Source organism: Coloeus monedula (genome assembly GCF_965178545.1).
Source record: "Coloeus monedula genome assembly, chromosome: 4".
NCBI classification, from domain to species: Eukaryota; Metazoa; Chordata; class Aves; order Passeriformes; family Corvidae; genus Coloeus; species Coloeus monedula.
The window spans coordinates 25,815,511-25,833,423 of NC_138784.1; positions in this window are offsets into that span (position 1 = coordinate 25,815,511).

A 17,913-nucleotide genomic window follows, 5' to 3' on the forward strand; every position below is an offset into this window, starting at 1 on the left:
ATTTTGGATCTGGTAGCACTCAGAGTTTCTTCAGGCTCCATTCCTCCTTTCTTTCAGAGGCAGGAGGAACACCCATGCAAATTAAATGATCCTTGGCAACCACATTAATCCTTCAGTTAGGGAAGGAAAGTGAGGGCTTTAAGTTGAGGCAATCTAGACTTTTCTCAGTAGTTTCTGGCTTACCCATCTCATACTGTATGTATGAACTGTATGGATATACCAGATGAAGGGAAAGAATCCTGTAAACTTCTGTACAAACATACAAGTGATGAAGGTATGGGACAGCAAGGAGCAACTTTCTTTGCTTCTTCAGATAGTCCTGCTCTTCTTTCTGCACCCCATAACAACTTACCCCATGTTCAATCTGTTCTTTTAGGTACCTACACTTCAGCTAGATAGCCTGATCAGAGCAGATCAGGCCCTTCAGCTGAAGTAGTATCCACTGGATTGGATTGCAGTTAACATCCCTCACTGGTTCCTTTGGTAGAACTGAACTGGGGAGGGATTGGAGAGAAGAGGTTCCTCTGGTTTAGTAGCAGAAGTTCTTTCCCTGAGAACTTGCTGTGTTGAGGATCACCTGTACACAACTCTGGCTTACTAGAGAAATGTCTCATCCAACAGGTTAAGCTGTTACTTTACAGTACGCAGAGAATAAAGCTGTAGCCATCAAATAGTCTGTTCTCTGTTCCAGTTTCTTTTGGATAAAATAAGGTAAATGAAAAGGTTTTCAAACACTTGCTGAGTGAATGCCCAGATGTGATAGAAATTTATTGCAAATGCACATTTAAAATGATCCAAACCCTGTGAAGGGGACTCTACTGTGTAACTAGTGCTCAGGCACGTTGATATTAAACAAGCTGCCTGAATGTTTCGCAACATGTGGGACCTTACCAATCAGCAAGGAGAAGTGATGATTAATCATTATTGAAAAAGAAAGAAAAGGCAAGTGAAAACCTCTAAAAACAAATCAGATTCAGCCAAAAAAAAAAAAAAAAGTTATCTTTTGTTAGTCCCAGTGGGAGAAAAAGAACCCAGGAAATAGGTTCTTGGTGAAGTCCAATTCAATGTAGCTGGACTGAATAAAGCTGCCAGCTAGACAGAGTATTAGCACAAAGAACCCATTTTGAGAGAACTCCACCAAAAGCAGATTATTAATGGGTGAGGTAAAATGCAAGTATTTAACAAGGCATATAAACTCTAAAGAGAATAGAAAACTTAAAAGGACACATTAAAAACTATTGGCTACCACAGTGGTCCAGGGAATATGACTGCCTGGGCTGGACTTGGCCCTGTCCTCTTGCAGGAGCTTGCTTCTGGGCCTTTAGTGTCTTCTTTTGAAGGGAAGTCCATGAGGCTTCTTTTGGAACAAGATACCTTATCATTTGTATGAGGGTGTAACCTCCGTGGCTCCACAGTTTGAAGAGTGTTTTGGTGTGATTTGCCCTTTCTTAACCTTTTTGTGTGTTGGTTGGTTTTTTATTAAGGTAGTTACAGCTTTGGAAGAGAGAGGGTTAATATTCAGTGAAAGAGGGAGAGAGGATTAATGCCAGGAGGAGACAGAAGCAAAGAAACCAGAGACTAACAAAGGCAAAGGAGGAATAAAAATGATGAATCTTTCATATTCAGCTCTGGCTGAAACAAAAGATATGGTGTATTCACAATTATTCCCATCATGTCAAATCATCTTTCAATTAATTCCTTTTTTTCTGTATTAGTTTCTTTTAAAATTAGAAGCAATGTCTCCTTTTCCTTTCCTCAGCACTCTAAAGACCCTCTTGGTAGTGAAGATGTAGTTGCACAAAATTAATTGAAGATAATGCACTTAGCAGTTTGATAGCTCTTCACGCATTTGAAACCCCTTTACAGAGATTAACTAATTAAGCAAGTCTAAGTAATGCATTGCAAGTAGCCCCATGTTAACGCATGATTCATTTGAGGAAGAGGTAAATTTTCACGTGATTTTTTTAATTGATGTTTAAGGAATTAATACTTAAGGTAATTAGTATTAAAGGACTGCACGCTAATTATGGACAACATACCAGCACCACAGTAAAATCATGATTTCTCATTATCAGCAGCATCTAAAGACAGCAAAACTACCAGGAGGAGATGGCCTCACGGCGTCTGTTTTAACTCCACCAGTGCCCTGCTCTGCTGCCCTCTGCAGGGGCCAAGCTCGGGGCTGCCATGCCCTGTTTCTCTTGCCTCTGCTTTTGGCCTTGCCTGCTCCCCCAGCAGAGGCAGTGCTGCCCGCATTTACTGCACATGGCAGTAGCTGAGAGGCACAGGTGACAGTCTGCATTTTTGTACCCTCCCACAGTAAAAGTTGTTTTTCTCTCAGCAAAGCAACAGTGCTAAGGATCATGGCTATTCCCAAGTCAGTGGGGACTCCGGATACAAGGGGAGGTGTGGGAAAGTGGGGAATTTTGCAGGGGATAGAAGGGGCTGTACGATGGAGAAGTTTTCTGTGCCCCATGCCATTTTCTGCCCATGAAATTCTCTCTCTCATAGATTAGGCCACTTAATAAGGAAAAAGAGAGACACTCCTCTCCTCTAACCATATACCCTGCCAACCTTCCTGCTCCTTCTTCCAACAGGTTTTAATTGTAGCACAATCCTTGTTAATATTGTGGTGATTCACTTACACCTCAGAGACTATTGCCCTTGCAAGAGGCACATATTAGCAGCCTAGGACTGGAGCCTTAAGGTGACAGTACGCTGCACTGAGCTCAGCTGACATTTGTCAATGTTTTGGAAAGAACCAAAACCACTAGAACATATCCCAAGAGAGTGTGAAACCAAAATGGGGAGGAATAAAGAGGGAAGCCAGAAGAGTATTTGGTTTCTTATTTTTCTTAAGCAAGAAAGACAGTTCATGAGAAAAGAAAATGTAAACAGAGATAAAAGTATGTGGGAAGGCAAGCATTATTATAACAAGTGAAACAGAGGAAGCTGGACTTGCACTTGGAAAAATAAGTTTGGTGAGCATAGCTGAGCTGTGCTTTCTCCTGTCTGAAACTTTTGCCTGTGTTCTGCTGCAAATCCATATTTTGCTTAGAAATGTCTCTGTGATTAATAAGGCTGAGCTGAAAAGAGTAAATTTCCTTTCACATGAAAGATGTGCAGGCAGTTTTCTGTGCCACAAAAGAGAGGTCTCTCTGCATTGGTGTCCATGTTTACTGTAACAGCTGTGCACACTGGAGCGTCCTGCAAAAACCACAGGATCATGGCTGGTTCCCATTGGACTGCTCACAGGTAAGAGCACAGGGGAGATGATCCTCAGGGCTGCCACAAAGTCAGCACCTGCTCAGGCTGCTAGGCCAGCCTCCCGTGCCAGGAAAACAAGTTCATGGGTGGTGGCTGTTGTTTTTTAAATGCAAAGTAGTTCTCAGTTTCAGTGGGCTGTGCAAGAAATTTGAAACTTTTCACAACAGCCACCTGTTCATGATTTTTTCCATTTAGCGGCACCTCTCATCCTTCCTCCCTAACAGGATCCCAGTGCTGCAGGCTCTTGAAAGGCCCTTTTGCCTTCAGCCCTTGTGGAGAGCAACCAAGGATGTCAGAAGTGAAAGATCCAGCAGCCAGGAATACATGGATTGAGCAGCCTTGAACAGCAATGTGGCATCAGCTGGGACATTTTGCACTGCAGGAGCAATGCCCCAGCAGGTGTAGTTGATCTCAAGGCGAAGGGTGATCTCTACCCCGAGTGGGAAGCAGCAGGTCTTTAGTAATGTCAGTGTCACACCATAGGAGCAACAAGGATGTCTGGTGGGACAGAATTGTGGCCATCTGGGCTAGGGCTGTGCTCAGACTCTTGTTCTGCTTTTGCAGCTCTTTGCCAAGGAGCCTGGGTTACACCACACCAGGTGTGAGAAGTATTCGGCAATGCTGCCCATCCCTGCCCAGTGCAGCCCCAGAAAGCCTCCATGCACTTCTTTGCAGCTGCAGCCCATCATCTTGCTTCCCCTACGTCCCCCTCCCGGGCCCATGGCCCAGCTTGTGCCTCTGTACTGAGAGAAAGTGCTCTGCAGACATCTCATTTCAAATATTTGTTCAAAATGGTTGGCTCAGGTGCTTTTAAATGAAATTCCGTAGAGGTCAGTCAAAACCATTAGTGTTCCCTAGGTGATCCAGGCAGTTACATTTACTGGTTAAAACACAGGCATGGCGTAAAGAGCTTCTGACACCCAGCCTGTCCTTGCTGCTGAAAACTTTGCATTTCAGTGGGGAACCATGAACTGAGTGCATGATAAAGCCTTTAATAGCACTGAAGAAGCGGGCAGAGCATTGCCAATTTCTCCAATTTTTTAGAGGCAACTTTCATGTGACAGAACTCATGAGCCTTAATTCACATCAAATGGAAAAGAAGTTTCTTACATAAGCAGAACTGCCAGCAGAAAACAGTCAATGACTTATCTGTGAGCTACAGGGTAGCAGGGAAACAGGCAAGTGAAAGAGGAAAGGTCACTGACCTTTGCATGCAGAGAAAATTCAAAGCACGTTGTCTGCTGCCATTGTGCAAGTGAGAGGTGCTTGGCCCATGTCCAGCCTGCCAACATGAAAATGCAAAATTTCACAAATGGCAGGCATGCAGGAATCCTTGTAGACACGCAGAAATAAAATTAGCTCAGGCAACAAAGGGAGGAAGAAGAAACAAACAAATTAAAAGATCCCTAGGTATCTTGCGGCTTCTCCCCGCTAGTCCAAGCAGGCTCATTTCCACCAGGATTTATGAAAGAGCCATGGCGGGTTTGTTTGTCACAAACAAAAACGAGAGCAAAAATGGGGGAAAAAAAGCAGTTTAGGACTGGAGTCTACTACTATGCACTTAAAGCTATAAAATAGTGACAGTGTCCTGATATCATGACTGAAGTTTGAGTCTCTGTTTAAGTGGTGCTCCTGGGAAACCTTTCAGTGATGTCTATGATTCATGCACATCTATGAATTCTGTGATTCTATATCCACCCACAGAAAAGGAAAAGAAAAAGGAAAACCCATGAAAAATATTGGGTACCTTCTCTCCTGATCTAGAGGTCATTTGCAATGTATCTTTTATATCTGTGCTGTACTGAATGTGTCATAACTTCCTTGTGTTACTAACCAGTCCCTCTCCCCAGTCAAATTCCTAGAAGAGTGCTACTGCAGTGCCAACAGGTAATAGCAAACAGCCGGAATCAGTGTTTGGTGCCCCTTCTCATGGCTGAATGTTTTCTGCCAGGGTTTTTTTGTTGTTACTGTTGTAGCTGTTGTTGGATTTCTGGGGGGGGGGGGGGGGGGGTCGGAGGGGTGGTGTTGATGTTTTTTACAGCACACCAAAAGTTTGGTTGCAAAATGCTGAGTTAGAAGTAGACTGCACCAGTATTTTAATTTTTTTTCTTTTTGTCTCGTCAAAATTTATGGAGAAAAAAAATCAACTGCAAGTTTACTACCAGCACTAAGGGATTGGGAAACTGCCCTTTGCTCTGCCCCTTCGAAAGTCATTTTCATCAGAGCTGAGTGGGCGCGTAGCTCGTTCTGCATTAGCAGCTTTCCGCACTCACCTGGCAGAGGTGTGAATAAGAGGGATGTGCGGCAGCAGAGAATCAGCTCTCTGTAGCTGCGTATCTGTGTGTGTATCTGAGCTTGCCATTGTGAGGGCAGCTATTTGCGCTTTATCGGACGGAGATGGTCGGCTAATTACAATGGCCGTGATTTCATCAGAGCGGGTGAGTCAGTCCTTCAGCTCGCTGCCGCCCTGCACAAAGCCATCCACTGGTTTTCTGCCGGGGTAAGGAGTTGAGTCAGCGCACCGGAGGCTGCGCAAAGAGGCCCAGGGCCAGCGCAGGGCGAGCAGTGGGAATGCACAGCCAGGAGGGGAAAGGGTAAGACGGAACCTCCCCGTCCTGGCAGCAGGAGCTCTTAGATCACTTTGTCCTAGGCTGCGGACTCAGCAAAATGAAAACTTACCTGGCAGTGAGGTTGCCAGAAAGCCTTTACATGAGTAGGCGATCCTTTCTTTAAAGTTCGTTTGGGAGACCGGAGTGCAGGCAGGAAAGGGGGAAATAACTCGGATCTGCTGTAGACACTACCTCTCGTCCACGGAAGCTTACAGAAGCTCCAGTTAAACAGCTGTAAGAATTTTGGGTTGGTTTTGTTTGGGTTTTTTTTAACTGCAAATTAAAGCAGGGAAAATAATTTGATGATAGTCAAACTCTCAGTCATTCAAGCGATAATCAACATTAACTCTAAGGAGAATGGATCATACGCACCAGTTTTCAGGAGTAAAAGAATAAAAGCGAGAGACACCTCGCTGCCCTGTGAAATCGCCGAATTATTAGTGCCACTTGTTGCTGATGCTTCTTTTTCTGGGTGGGGTGCAGCTATCAGTCACGTTTATCGGGTTGGAGAGCACGACAGGGCTCACCAGTTTAAATCTTCAGCATCAGCTGACCAGAATAATAGCTGCATATTCTCATTTAAAATGTGCATGGCTCGTAGAGCACAGGCATTTCACAAACACTCTGGAACACCAGTCATAAACACCTTGAATTTAGGGCTCCAAAAATAAGAGGTAGGGCTCCAAGACACACAAAGGGGTGGTTTGCATTTCCAAGAAAGGAAGTGAAATGAAATGAAAAATCAAGCAGTGAAATGAAATTAAATTAAATGAAACTTCGCTGAATAAAATTAAACGAAATTAAATTAAATCTCAGGATTTCATTTCCGGAAATGAAATCAAAAATCAAGGAATCAAGTGAAATGAAATAAAACTTCAAGGAATGAAATGGAGTGAAACGTAACAATCGGGACATTTCCTTTCATGTAATGAATTTTCATTCAAGGGATGAAACGGATATCAAAGAATTAAGTCAAATGGAATGAAACTTACAGGAAGGAAATGAAATCAAATCATGAAATGAATTTTCATTTCATAATAGAAAATGAAATGAGAAATCAGGGAATGAAGTGAAATAAATTGAAACTTCATGGACTGAAATTAAGTGAAATGGAATTAAACATAACAAAATGAAAATAAATGAGACCTTGAGATTACATTTCTTTTCATGAAATGAATTTTCATCTCATGAAAGGAAATGAAATGGAAAGGAATGAAATGAAACTTAACAGAATTAATTGGAATGAAATTAAATAAAAAATTAAAAGAAATGTAACTAAATGAAATTAAATTTAAAATGAAAGGAAATGTAACAAAATGAAATTAAATGAAATCTCAAGATTTCATAAAAGGAAATAAAATTACAAATTTCATCCGATTTCATTTCCTTTCTTTTTTTTATTTCATTTCTTTTCCTTTTATTCGGTGAACTTTCATTTCGGTTCAGTTCATTTCATTCCTTCATGAAAATTTCCTTTTATTCCATGAAACTTCTTGTCATTTAATTTCATTTTTTGATGTTTCATTTCATTTCATCTTTGGTGTTTCATTTCCTTTTATTTTTCATTTTCACTTCATTTCATTGAATTTTTCATTTCATGAGAGGAAATGAAATCTTGAGATTTCATCTAATTTCATTTCATTATGTTAATTTTCACTTCTTTTCATTTCATTGCACTTCATTTCACTTCAGTTCATTCAGTTAAGTTTCGTTTCATTTCATTTCATTCCTTGACTTTTCCTCATGAATTTTCATCTCATGATTTCATTTAATTTAATTTTGTTACATTTCATTTAATGCAGCTGTCTTTTGTATATGAGAACTTCACATGTATGTTGACCACTCGGTTACTTTGGGCGTGGCTGCAAAACTCTTTCCCATAGGATGTTTACTCCTTGTATGGGCAAGGCCTGACTGGCTGAGCACTGCAATCACCTCAGCCTCCTGTTCGCATCGTGCCACTCTCTCCCTTCGCACTCCCACATCTGCTGGGACCTCTTGTTTTCATCATTGTAGCTTTTGGCGTCTTCATCCTGCATCCACAGCTTAAATCCTTCATTTGGTTCTTTAATTCATTCTACAGTGTTCCTAAAGTTCACCATCCCCATCACTTCCTTTCTCAAGAGTATGTAGATTTGTAGATTTGCGTTCCATTTCCTTACACCTATCGTGGACACGAGTGTTGTCTCTCTTTGTGTGTGGGGAGAGTTTGTTTTGTTTTTTAAGTTTTGCAGGTACTATTTTAGTATTTATTCTTACTGTCTCCAAGGTGCTGTAAGCACTTGGGAATGCTAAATCCAGGCCAAGACCAAGGCCCTGTTGTGCTGGCACTAAGGCTGTGCCCCAGAGCTCTTGCAGCTTCCAGCTGGTGATAAGGGGTGTACAGGCAAGTCGACAGGAATAGCACAATTGTAGGACCACAATTCTTACCGGGAACAATCATTTTGTCTCACCTTGTCAACTCGTAGTTTGCGATACAGGGCTTGCCTCCCCTCACCATCTGCGCAGATGCTCAGGTCATAAACTAGCCTGGAAGTCCAGGTCACTCCTGTGGTATGAATGCTTGGTCCCAATTAATAAGGGATGAAGCAGAGAGAACCCGTGAGACGCAGGAATCCAGAGTCAGCAGCTATGGCAGAACTTATGTGAAGTTTCAGCCTTGCCATCATTGTCCAAGTTTTAGGCAGCATCAGCCTGTGCTGACTTAGTCACAGAGCTCAAGCAGCAATTTGAAATTAAAAAGTAAAATATGTCAACCAGGGAAGAAAAAGAAAAAAGGACCCTTATTGTTCTAAAGCAGAAATTAGGAAATGCAGAAACTGACAGAGAAAACCAAATACATCAAGGACATAATCCTGACTGGAAAACCTAAAAACAGTAAAGGATTTTAAGAAAATTTGGAATAGGAATAACTCTAGCAATGATACAGACTTAACAACATTTTAATTGATACAGGGAAGACAGGGGGCCTTGAGTCCATTTTTATGGAATAAGCAATGTATGTTAATCTTGGCAAATTCTGTCCTATAGCTTTGTCCCTGGTCACACCCAAAACACCAAGGGTGAAAGGAAGACAATGTGGAAATCATTTCCCTGGATATCTCTATGCTGAGAGAGGCTGTGGCAGGTTCAGAAAATAAGACAGGAAGACTAACAAAGGGGGAAGAGAGTATTTTTCATTGAACCATGACACCCTCAGTGTCACACTGAATGGAGGGCAATGAAATGGGAAATCACAACGGCCCAAATCCTTACACAGGTCTTTATTTTCACATCAAGTTTATTTATATGAATGGCATCTCATGCCCATTAATGGTATCTAATGCTTAATAGTTGCAGTGGAACTCCCTTGCGTAAGTGGGAATTCATTGTCTTACGGCACCTGAGCCTCTGACCCTCTGAAATTGGCTCTGCCAGACCCTGCGGTGTCCCTGGAGCCTCTGCTGTGGAAGGGCTGCTGTGGGGAGAGCACCACGTGGGAGGGCAGCAAAGCATCCTGTCCCTGTGGTGGAGGGGAGTTGCTGCACACAGGATACTCTGGTGTGGGCTGCTGACATCCTGGACCAAAGGTAATTTACTCAGGTCTTCATTTTCCTTCTCTGACTTTCCCACTAATGTTTCTTCCATATTTCTGTGGGTTTGTGTGTGCGGCAGCCTGTGGTCCAGCAGGTCTATTATTTTCCCATCCTGACACCTTGATAGGCAGTAGAACGAGTGGGATATAGCACTAAGAGGTCATTAGCATTCAAATAGGTCAGGGGCTCACCTGGGGGTTTTGCATGACAGTGTTTTCCCAACTTCTTGTCAGAAACAAGTGTTGATAAGCGGGAGGGCAGTCACCAGTGGTGAAACTGCAAACATGAAATCAAACCTTGGTGGTGCCTGGGGGCAAGGAGGAGCTCACCTTGCACATTGGCTCACCTGCAGGAACGGGAGGTCATGAAATGCTGCCCAGAAAATACAGAGTGTGCTGTGGAGAGCTAGCAGTTTGCTTCCTGCACCTCTCCTCTGCTGTCCAGGGCGATCTCACGGTCTGAGAATTTCCTTTTCTCGGGTGTAATATGCCAAGCGAGCATCTCTCTCCTGTCCTACACTGAGCTTGTGGGTCCCTAATTTTCAGTGTACACTAAAATGTTTGTGGACTACTGTGTGTATGTGTATGTCTATAGAGGACTCAGTTAGGGCCTGCTTAGATTTGTGGCTATATGAGCTTGTTAGGAATTTCATAATGTCACCCGGTGTTTCCTTATGTGTAAAATGGAGATAATAACACGTAATTACCTACCTGGCAGGGCTGCTGTGAGGACAAATTAACCAATGCTTGTGTGGGTGTTTGCAGATGAAAAGCGTGATATTAAGACTAAATATAATGATTGAATGTTACAGAAGAGAGTTTGTATTTATTATGGTGATTGAATATGAGTTGAAAGCACTTTGTAAGGTGTTTATTTCTTGTGCGGTACTGAGTATTTGTGGAAGGTGGAAAACTGGTGGAGCCAAGTTTGGGGTAGGTGTCAAAGAAATGGTTAAAGTTCCTCCTTAACCTGAGAGCCTACTGACTTTCTTCTTCTCTCAACTAAATGTAATGCTGAACAAGGGACAAGAGAACAGAGGAATGAAAATGTGGGCAAGCTAGAGAGGAAGGGAATGAAAATGAAATGCAATTGATGATCATGATTTCAAAGAACAAAAATGTAAAAAAAAAAAAAGAATGGAAGAATAAAAGCTAGGGGAAACGAGGACAGAGGAAGAGAAAGAGACCTCAGGGATTCATGGGTGTTACATTTTCTCAGTACATGGAATTATGAGAAAGTAAACACCAATTTAAAAGAGGCATCAGAAACAATAAATGAAAAGCATATGCAGGGGAAAAATTGAGTAAAATGGGAAGGAAGCAAGAGATGTGCTTAATTATTTTTTGTTTTCATTTTGTTAAGTGTAGTAGCATAATTCTTTTATTTCTTACGGGTTTTTGAGAGGCACCTTTTTGCATATCTAAAAGACAGTGCCAAGTATGTCAGATGCTTTTTGCATGTGTTCCATGGGCAGGCTGTTAAGAGTTAAGGTGTGGATACATTTGTCAGCGTGAGAATGGCCCTGTCTGGTTTCATTTGGCTTTCATGCTGTCTCTGGAGAATTAATGGAACAAGTTCATTTCCATCGACTCCAGTGAAGCTGCACTGCCAGTGAATCAGAGCCACTCTTACTGCTAAATGTAGCTGTTGCTCTATGAAACCCTGATCCAAAGTGTACCTGGAATGTTTTGTGATTAAACCAAAATAGTAAGACAAAAGCCTAATTGTTATGAACACTGTGAGTACAGTATGTTGGTGTGCAGGCTGTCCAGAGGAGTGGCAAGGGGAGGTGGACCATGAGAAGAGTAAGGTGAAAATAACCAATACACACAGAGTTCAGGGAGCAGACTGCCTTTCCTTGCAAATTGTCCTGGGTTGCAATGAAAATCATTGGCAAACATCCTTGCAGGGTCCTGTGGCCTGTTTGCTTTTACTCCCTCTGGTTCACCCTCTCTCATCCCCACCCTCCCTACTTCAACATCTCTTCAAATCCAGGATGGCTCTAGTTCTTTACCTTGTTTCACATCTCTTCTTTGCACCCCAAAACTTATTTTGGGCTGAATCACTCTTACCTCAATTCATCGGCCTAAATTAATCTTTTGTGTAATTCAACTGACTAAAATTGACGTAAATGGAGTTACATCAGAGCTGAAATTAACACAGTCTGACTAAAATAGCACCTGCCTTTTCTACCCAACCAATGGCTGTCTCTTCCCCACCTCCACCCACATACCATGATTTTAACATTACTTTCTCCTCATTGCTCTTTCATTTATCCCACTGCCATGAGCAAGCTGTGCTCTCAGTAGTTGGTGTTGCCCTCCCCTCTCCATTCCCCTTCATCCCCACAGTGCAGGCTGTTGGTCCCTGTTAACAGGTGAGCCATGCCTGTATCCAAGCCCATGCAACAACTTTGCATCTTCTATTGGATTTTCCTGTCCTTCACCACAGAGATGCACCATCTGAGTTCAGAGCCTATTTGCACTGGGCACTTCCTATACCTGTAGCAATTATAGTCTTACTCCAAAGAATTCACAAGTCAGAGTGCCATGATGTACAAACAGGAGGAGGGAAGTTAGATGACAGTGAATTTATTTGCCAAAGGTAGCCTAGCAGGACAATGGCAGAGTTGTGAGTGTCAGACTTAAAGCCTCTCTTCCTTTTCCATGACTTCCTTTATGCCAGCCTGGCATTTCTCATCACCTCTTTCAACCCCTGTCTTTGGGCCCTCACATGGTGGTTAAACTTCTCCTTCGCTTGCTTTCTCTTCCCATCTGGCTTTCTGACGTCTTTCAGCTTGCCCTTGGAGCCTGCTCAAGTTGCCTAGGCTTTCTTCCCTCCTCTTGAAAAATCTGGATGTTTGCAGCCAAAAATAAAGTATGGCTTCTCTGGTTGAGCCATACTTTGTTTAGCAGCATGCTCTGCCCTTTGCATCTGGGTATCTCTTTGGGGCAAGGATTTATTCCATAATTGCTCCAACTTACTTATTATCATGGCATATGTATCTGCAGTGTTATGCAAACTGTAAAAGCTCCTAGTTCTAAAGGTCACCATGGGCGTACCATGTGTTTACCTTCCAAACACAGATGAGCTCAGAACAAAAGGGACTGGAAGGCCTGTGAGGAGATGAAGGCAGGGAATCACCTTGATCTAACTAATTTGCCAAGGCAGTGTTCACAAAAGTAGGTTACCTAGTGCTGCAGACAAACAACCCAGTCCAACCTCACTGTCTTCCAGATGAGTGAATTCATTCCCCAGCATGTCCTGGACACCCAGAGCAGGATGTTTCTCATCCTAAGTGTCAGGCTACCCCAGTCTCCCATGTTGGGACTCAGACATGGAGCTTCTCGTAGCGCGGTGTCGGGTGCCAGCTGTAGCTTCCTGAGGTGGTGGACAGAGGCTGGGATGTTGTAGAGGCTGCTATGGTAGATTTATCCCCAAGCTCAAAAGAGCCTTGCTGCAGCTAATGGCCTTCAGAAGCTGGAAAGCCACTGTGCTACCTGGTGACCAAGGCCACCAGTACATCCCACACATGGCTTATCACAGTGTTACCCCAAGCACTGGCTTGAGTGATAGCTGAGCTGTGATTTGCTTTTCACATTGCTCTGCAGCATAGAAAGAGGATAACAAGGTAATTACCTACCTGAGCTCATGAAATTGGCAGCATGCTCCAACAGGACCCCACTACATCCTATATGCAACTTCCAGGAAGAGTAGAGGGATAAATTAAATGCTTGTGAGATATGCAAAATGCTACACCATTAGTTGCAGTCCTTCCCGAGATCATCTGCTGTCTAATAGCATTTATTGTGACTTAGGTCAATTGTCAGCATGAGGGGAAAAAACTGAATCAAATCATTGCTTCTTCTACTAATTGACAGCCTCAACAAAGTGGAATTAGAGCCATGAAGACTGGACTCTCTCCTTCTGCTTGTCAGAGCAGAGATGCTCTGGTAGGGATGGAGATCTGCCACAGGCTGCACTCTTCCCCAGGGGATGCAGCTGCTTCTCCAGTAGAAGAATATGAATACAGGAGGGTGGGAAGAGGGTGTGGGGGTCTGGCAAGAAGAAACCTGTTCCTGAGCCAGCCATGCTGGAAGAGTAAAAGGAAAAATGGCCAGGGTCCCTCTCAAGGGAAGAATTTTAAAAGATCCCACCTAAGTATGACAGGGCAAATAGAAAACAGCAGGTGAGTAGGATAAGCTGAGCACAAGGAGAGAGATAAGGATCCTTCATCGTCAGGAGAAGGGGGAAAAGGAATATGGGTGAACTCAGAGCTGTGGCTTATTTCTGCTGCAGCTTCTTCTCCCCCTCCCTTCTGCCTGTGTGCTTTGCATGAGGGTGCAGCACAGTAACCTGCCACAACCTTGAAATAAAGAGTACTGCAGGACAATCTGTCTGAAAAATACCCCTCTGCTGAAAAACATCTCTTAAATAGGATGATCAAAGGATTCCCATATTAACAGGTGAGAATGGTTTATGAATCTGGATTAGCTCAGAATCCACCTGATTATATTTAAACCTCTAAGACTGAAAGCTATAAACCTGCCTAAGAAATGCCATTTATTTTAAAATGAGCAGCAAAATCTCGATTAATTGAGTTGCAAAAGAAATGGATCTACATGCAAAAGAAATGGAGAAACATGAGTGCATTATGCATTTGGGTTTTGCTTCTGGAAGAATTCAAAACCAGGTCTTGTTGCCAATGCTGATCTGAAATTATGATATTCTAAGCCTGAATTCAGGTGTCCATAGACCCAGGGAGGGACAGCCCGGGTCACTGTTCCCGTGACACTGTCTCAGGACCAGGACCATCATGATGCCTCTGCTCGGTTGGCTGAGTTCTTCCCTAATGAAGTCCAACCAGTAATGTCTCCAGTATCAAAATGAAGGTGCTCTGCTGGTTTCCCCGTATGTGGCTTTGGGGTGCCCAGAGCACACCCCTACTTGGAGCGACACTATGGCCTGGGATAAATGCTGCTGTGCAATGTCTCAGTCAAGCCACACGGTGGTTTGGCCGCACAAAGAGCAGCTGGAACAGAGGCAGGGAATGTTGCCTGGTACTTATTCTGTGACTTCAGTTCGGCATTTATAAAGCAAAAAAAAAAAAAAAAAAAAACATTAACCAGCAAATTTTGCACACGACTTCCTGTGAAGTTTTGCTTTCACACCTCCAACATGTCTGTCTGGAAATGGCCTTTCCAGAGGGAGGTTTGTTCAGCTCCTTTTATTTGCTTTCTCTGACTCACGGGAGTCACTTGCACCCACTCAATCTGCCTGCACTGTGGCACTGCCGGACAGAAGCACTGGCAAGTGAAAGGCAGGGATCTTCTGGAGCTAGCAGTGCTCCTGATAAGGTCATGAGCAGCTAATTTCTCCTTTGCATTGCTTCTTTGGATGTTTTTATGCTAAATCCACATCAGAGTTCTGTGTATGCTGATCAGTAAAGGGCATCTTCAAAACCAAAGAAACACACTTCTACCACATCTTAAAATCTAGCTATATCTTTCTTTGTGTTCATGAATCACAGATCAACTTGTTCCATCTCCAGGTCTAAGCCTATGCTTCAGCCTTCTGTATCTCCACTCGGAGGGTTCCCTTTTTCTTTCCTATGCTGCTCCCTTCACACGGTTTTGCATTTATTGTGGGGGCCAAACTGCTTCCTAACTATTCATTTTTGTATTTTTAGGACCAACTTCTAACTTCTCTCTTCTCTATTCAAGCCTCACAGTTATATTCTTTCCCTCTCCTTATAAAAAACAGTTTCCTATTTTGCCATGGCTTTTTTTAGCCATCCTCCAGGATGCCTAAAACTTTTTAGATACCAGAGCCTCTTCTCTGCTTCCAACTGCTTTCCTTTCCTCCACTGAATATGCAGCTTTTCAAATGAATTCATTTACTCTTGAACACTTCATATCTCTCTTGCATCCCCTCCACTGACTTCCTCTTACCCACCACATAACTTTGGCACACCTCGTCATCAGCACGTAACTCCATCTCCCACCAGCTCTTGCTGCACTGGCTGGAGGTCTGCTCCACAATATCTGGATAGTCCCATTAATCGCTTCTTGTCAGGCTGCTACTTCTCCCTCCAGCCTCTGCCTGGGACACCCACCCTGACTTCCTTGTCTGCTCCACTCCTCTTCCTGTTAGCTCTCACCTGAGCATTTTCTTCCCCAGAGAGCTGATAGCAATGCACACTGATGAGTGGCCAGTACACAAGTAAGTGCATGATGCTGCAGACTTGTTGCTATCTTAGTTTTTCAGTGCCTCCATTCCTGGTGTTCCTTTGTCTACAAAGCACACCATGATTTGAGAGCTACATAATTATAGCTGAAATTAAGCGTCCTGTTCAGAGGCTGCATTGCTGATTCCTTGCTATTTTCTTTAGCCAGAGCTTTCATTCAGGATTTGGCTCATCTGCAAAGGGACTCTACAGCTATCTTTTTATTTCTTCCTCCACTCCCTGCAGGAGAAACCAAAGTAAATGTAGGTGACGTTGGTTTGGTGGTTTATTTTTTAAGCTCTTCTCTATAACAGCCCTGTGAAGTAGAGTAGTATTTTCCTCATTTTAGAGAATGGGAACTGAGGCACAGCAGATGACTTGGTCAAGGCCCCTCAGGGTAGCTCAGCTGAATTGCAACCAGTTTGAGTCCCTGCCTGTATGGGTGTTGAAAGAGCAAGAGACCAGGGTCAGCACTATTTCTTACAGGAAACTGCCTAAAAGTGCTGGCCTGTGAAGAGGAGCAGCCTGGGAAAACGGCTAAAGGTCTTTCTGTGCATGCTCAGTCAGCAAATACCTTGCTGCAAGACATGAGCCTGCAAATGCAGTTGTTCCTTTCTGCTCTCTTCAGAGGACTCTCTTACCTATTTACTCTCACATGGAAACATGTGAGTGGGAGGCCAGAAGCACTTGACTCATTTGCGGCAATTCTCCAGTTCAGCAGCTAGGTTTTCTCCCTGAGGCAGTATAATGTGACAGAAAGGAAGCATCTGAAAGCATTTCTTCATCCGCGGGATTGCAGTCTGTCACTGCTGCTGCAGAAGTGACACACCTGCCCTCCACTGCCTGCAGCTCTTTGGGTTGCTGGAGGGTGAATGGGGAAGGCAAGAGCTTCTTTCTCTCCACCCTGAAATCATCTTGTTTTGGGCTTTTTTGCTCTGCCAGTACCTGGACATGACTAATGCACCCATTCCTGTGCTGGCTTGGCAGCCCTTGCAAATGGAATTTCAGACCCGGGACAAGCAGGGCACGGCTCGCTGTGCACGTAGCAGTCTCCCCACAAACTCCTGGATCCTGATCCAGAGAAGACAGTCGAGAAGGTGCAATCTCCGCCAAGCCTTTGTGAGTCTTGCTGTGCTGCCAGCCAGCACAGGGAAGGAATATGGTGTTTAATAACAACCATGGCACAGGCACCTATTTATTTACTCTTCTATTTCAAGACAGCAAAGCCCTGTCACCTCAGACTAACCTGCAGCTGAAACAGTGAGAAATGGAAAACACTCTCTTGTGTCCTCCATCACATAAACAATTAGTTGTCTTTGCAAAACTATTGTGTAAGCAGTTGCTGCTTTTTATGGAGAAAAAAAAACCCCAAACAACAAATCAAATCAAAACAAAACTAAAAACAACCAAAAAATTAGTATGGTTGAATCAGAGACATTTTGGTAAATCATGTTTTGTTTTGGAAGATATCACTCCTCAGAATAAGACTTCTACCCTACAGCTCTTGAACACTTTATCACAAAATGATACTTATTTTAATGTCTGCCCCTGCTTTTACTCCTATTTTGCATGTAGATGGTAACTGTTCTTTGGCAAAATAAGATGTAGGTGAGGGGGAAAGCATCAGGATTTTATCTCTGTAGAGCTGAGCACTCCAAGGTTTATAACAAGAGCTTGTAGCAGTTTATGCCACGTGAAAAACACTGCTGGGAAATTTATCAAAGAATCTATCATGAGGTGGGCTATTTAGGGACTGAAATTACATAGGAAGGACTGGCAAGAGAGATGTGTGCTCAGGACAAGTGCAGTTGCAATTAATGCTAAATATAAGGTGTCATATCTTTATCTAATGCACAGCCTGCACTGCCTCGCAAAGGAAAGTTAAGCAATTAGGCCCAAATAACCAGATTATACGTGGGAGGTGTTTGAAGGCAGATTTAAAACACTGTAATAGGGTTGGGGGAGGGTTACAACAAGAGGTAATATTTCCTGATAGGTTAGTTTACATCCTTTGGAAAACATTCTGGAACCAGACCAGAAAAGTAAGCAAGACCTTAACCAGGACTCAGCCTGGGATGACACCCAAATAAAGGCGAAAAGTAATGAGACCCAGCCCTGCCTATGCACACGCAGCCCCTCCAGCGAGTAATCCCCTGGAACAAAACAAATCCAGTGATGGATAGCATAGTTCTGTGTAAATGTGCAGCTGCCTCAGCACAATTCAAAATCAGCTTTC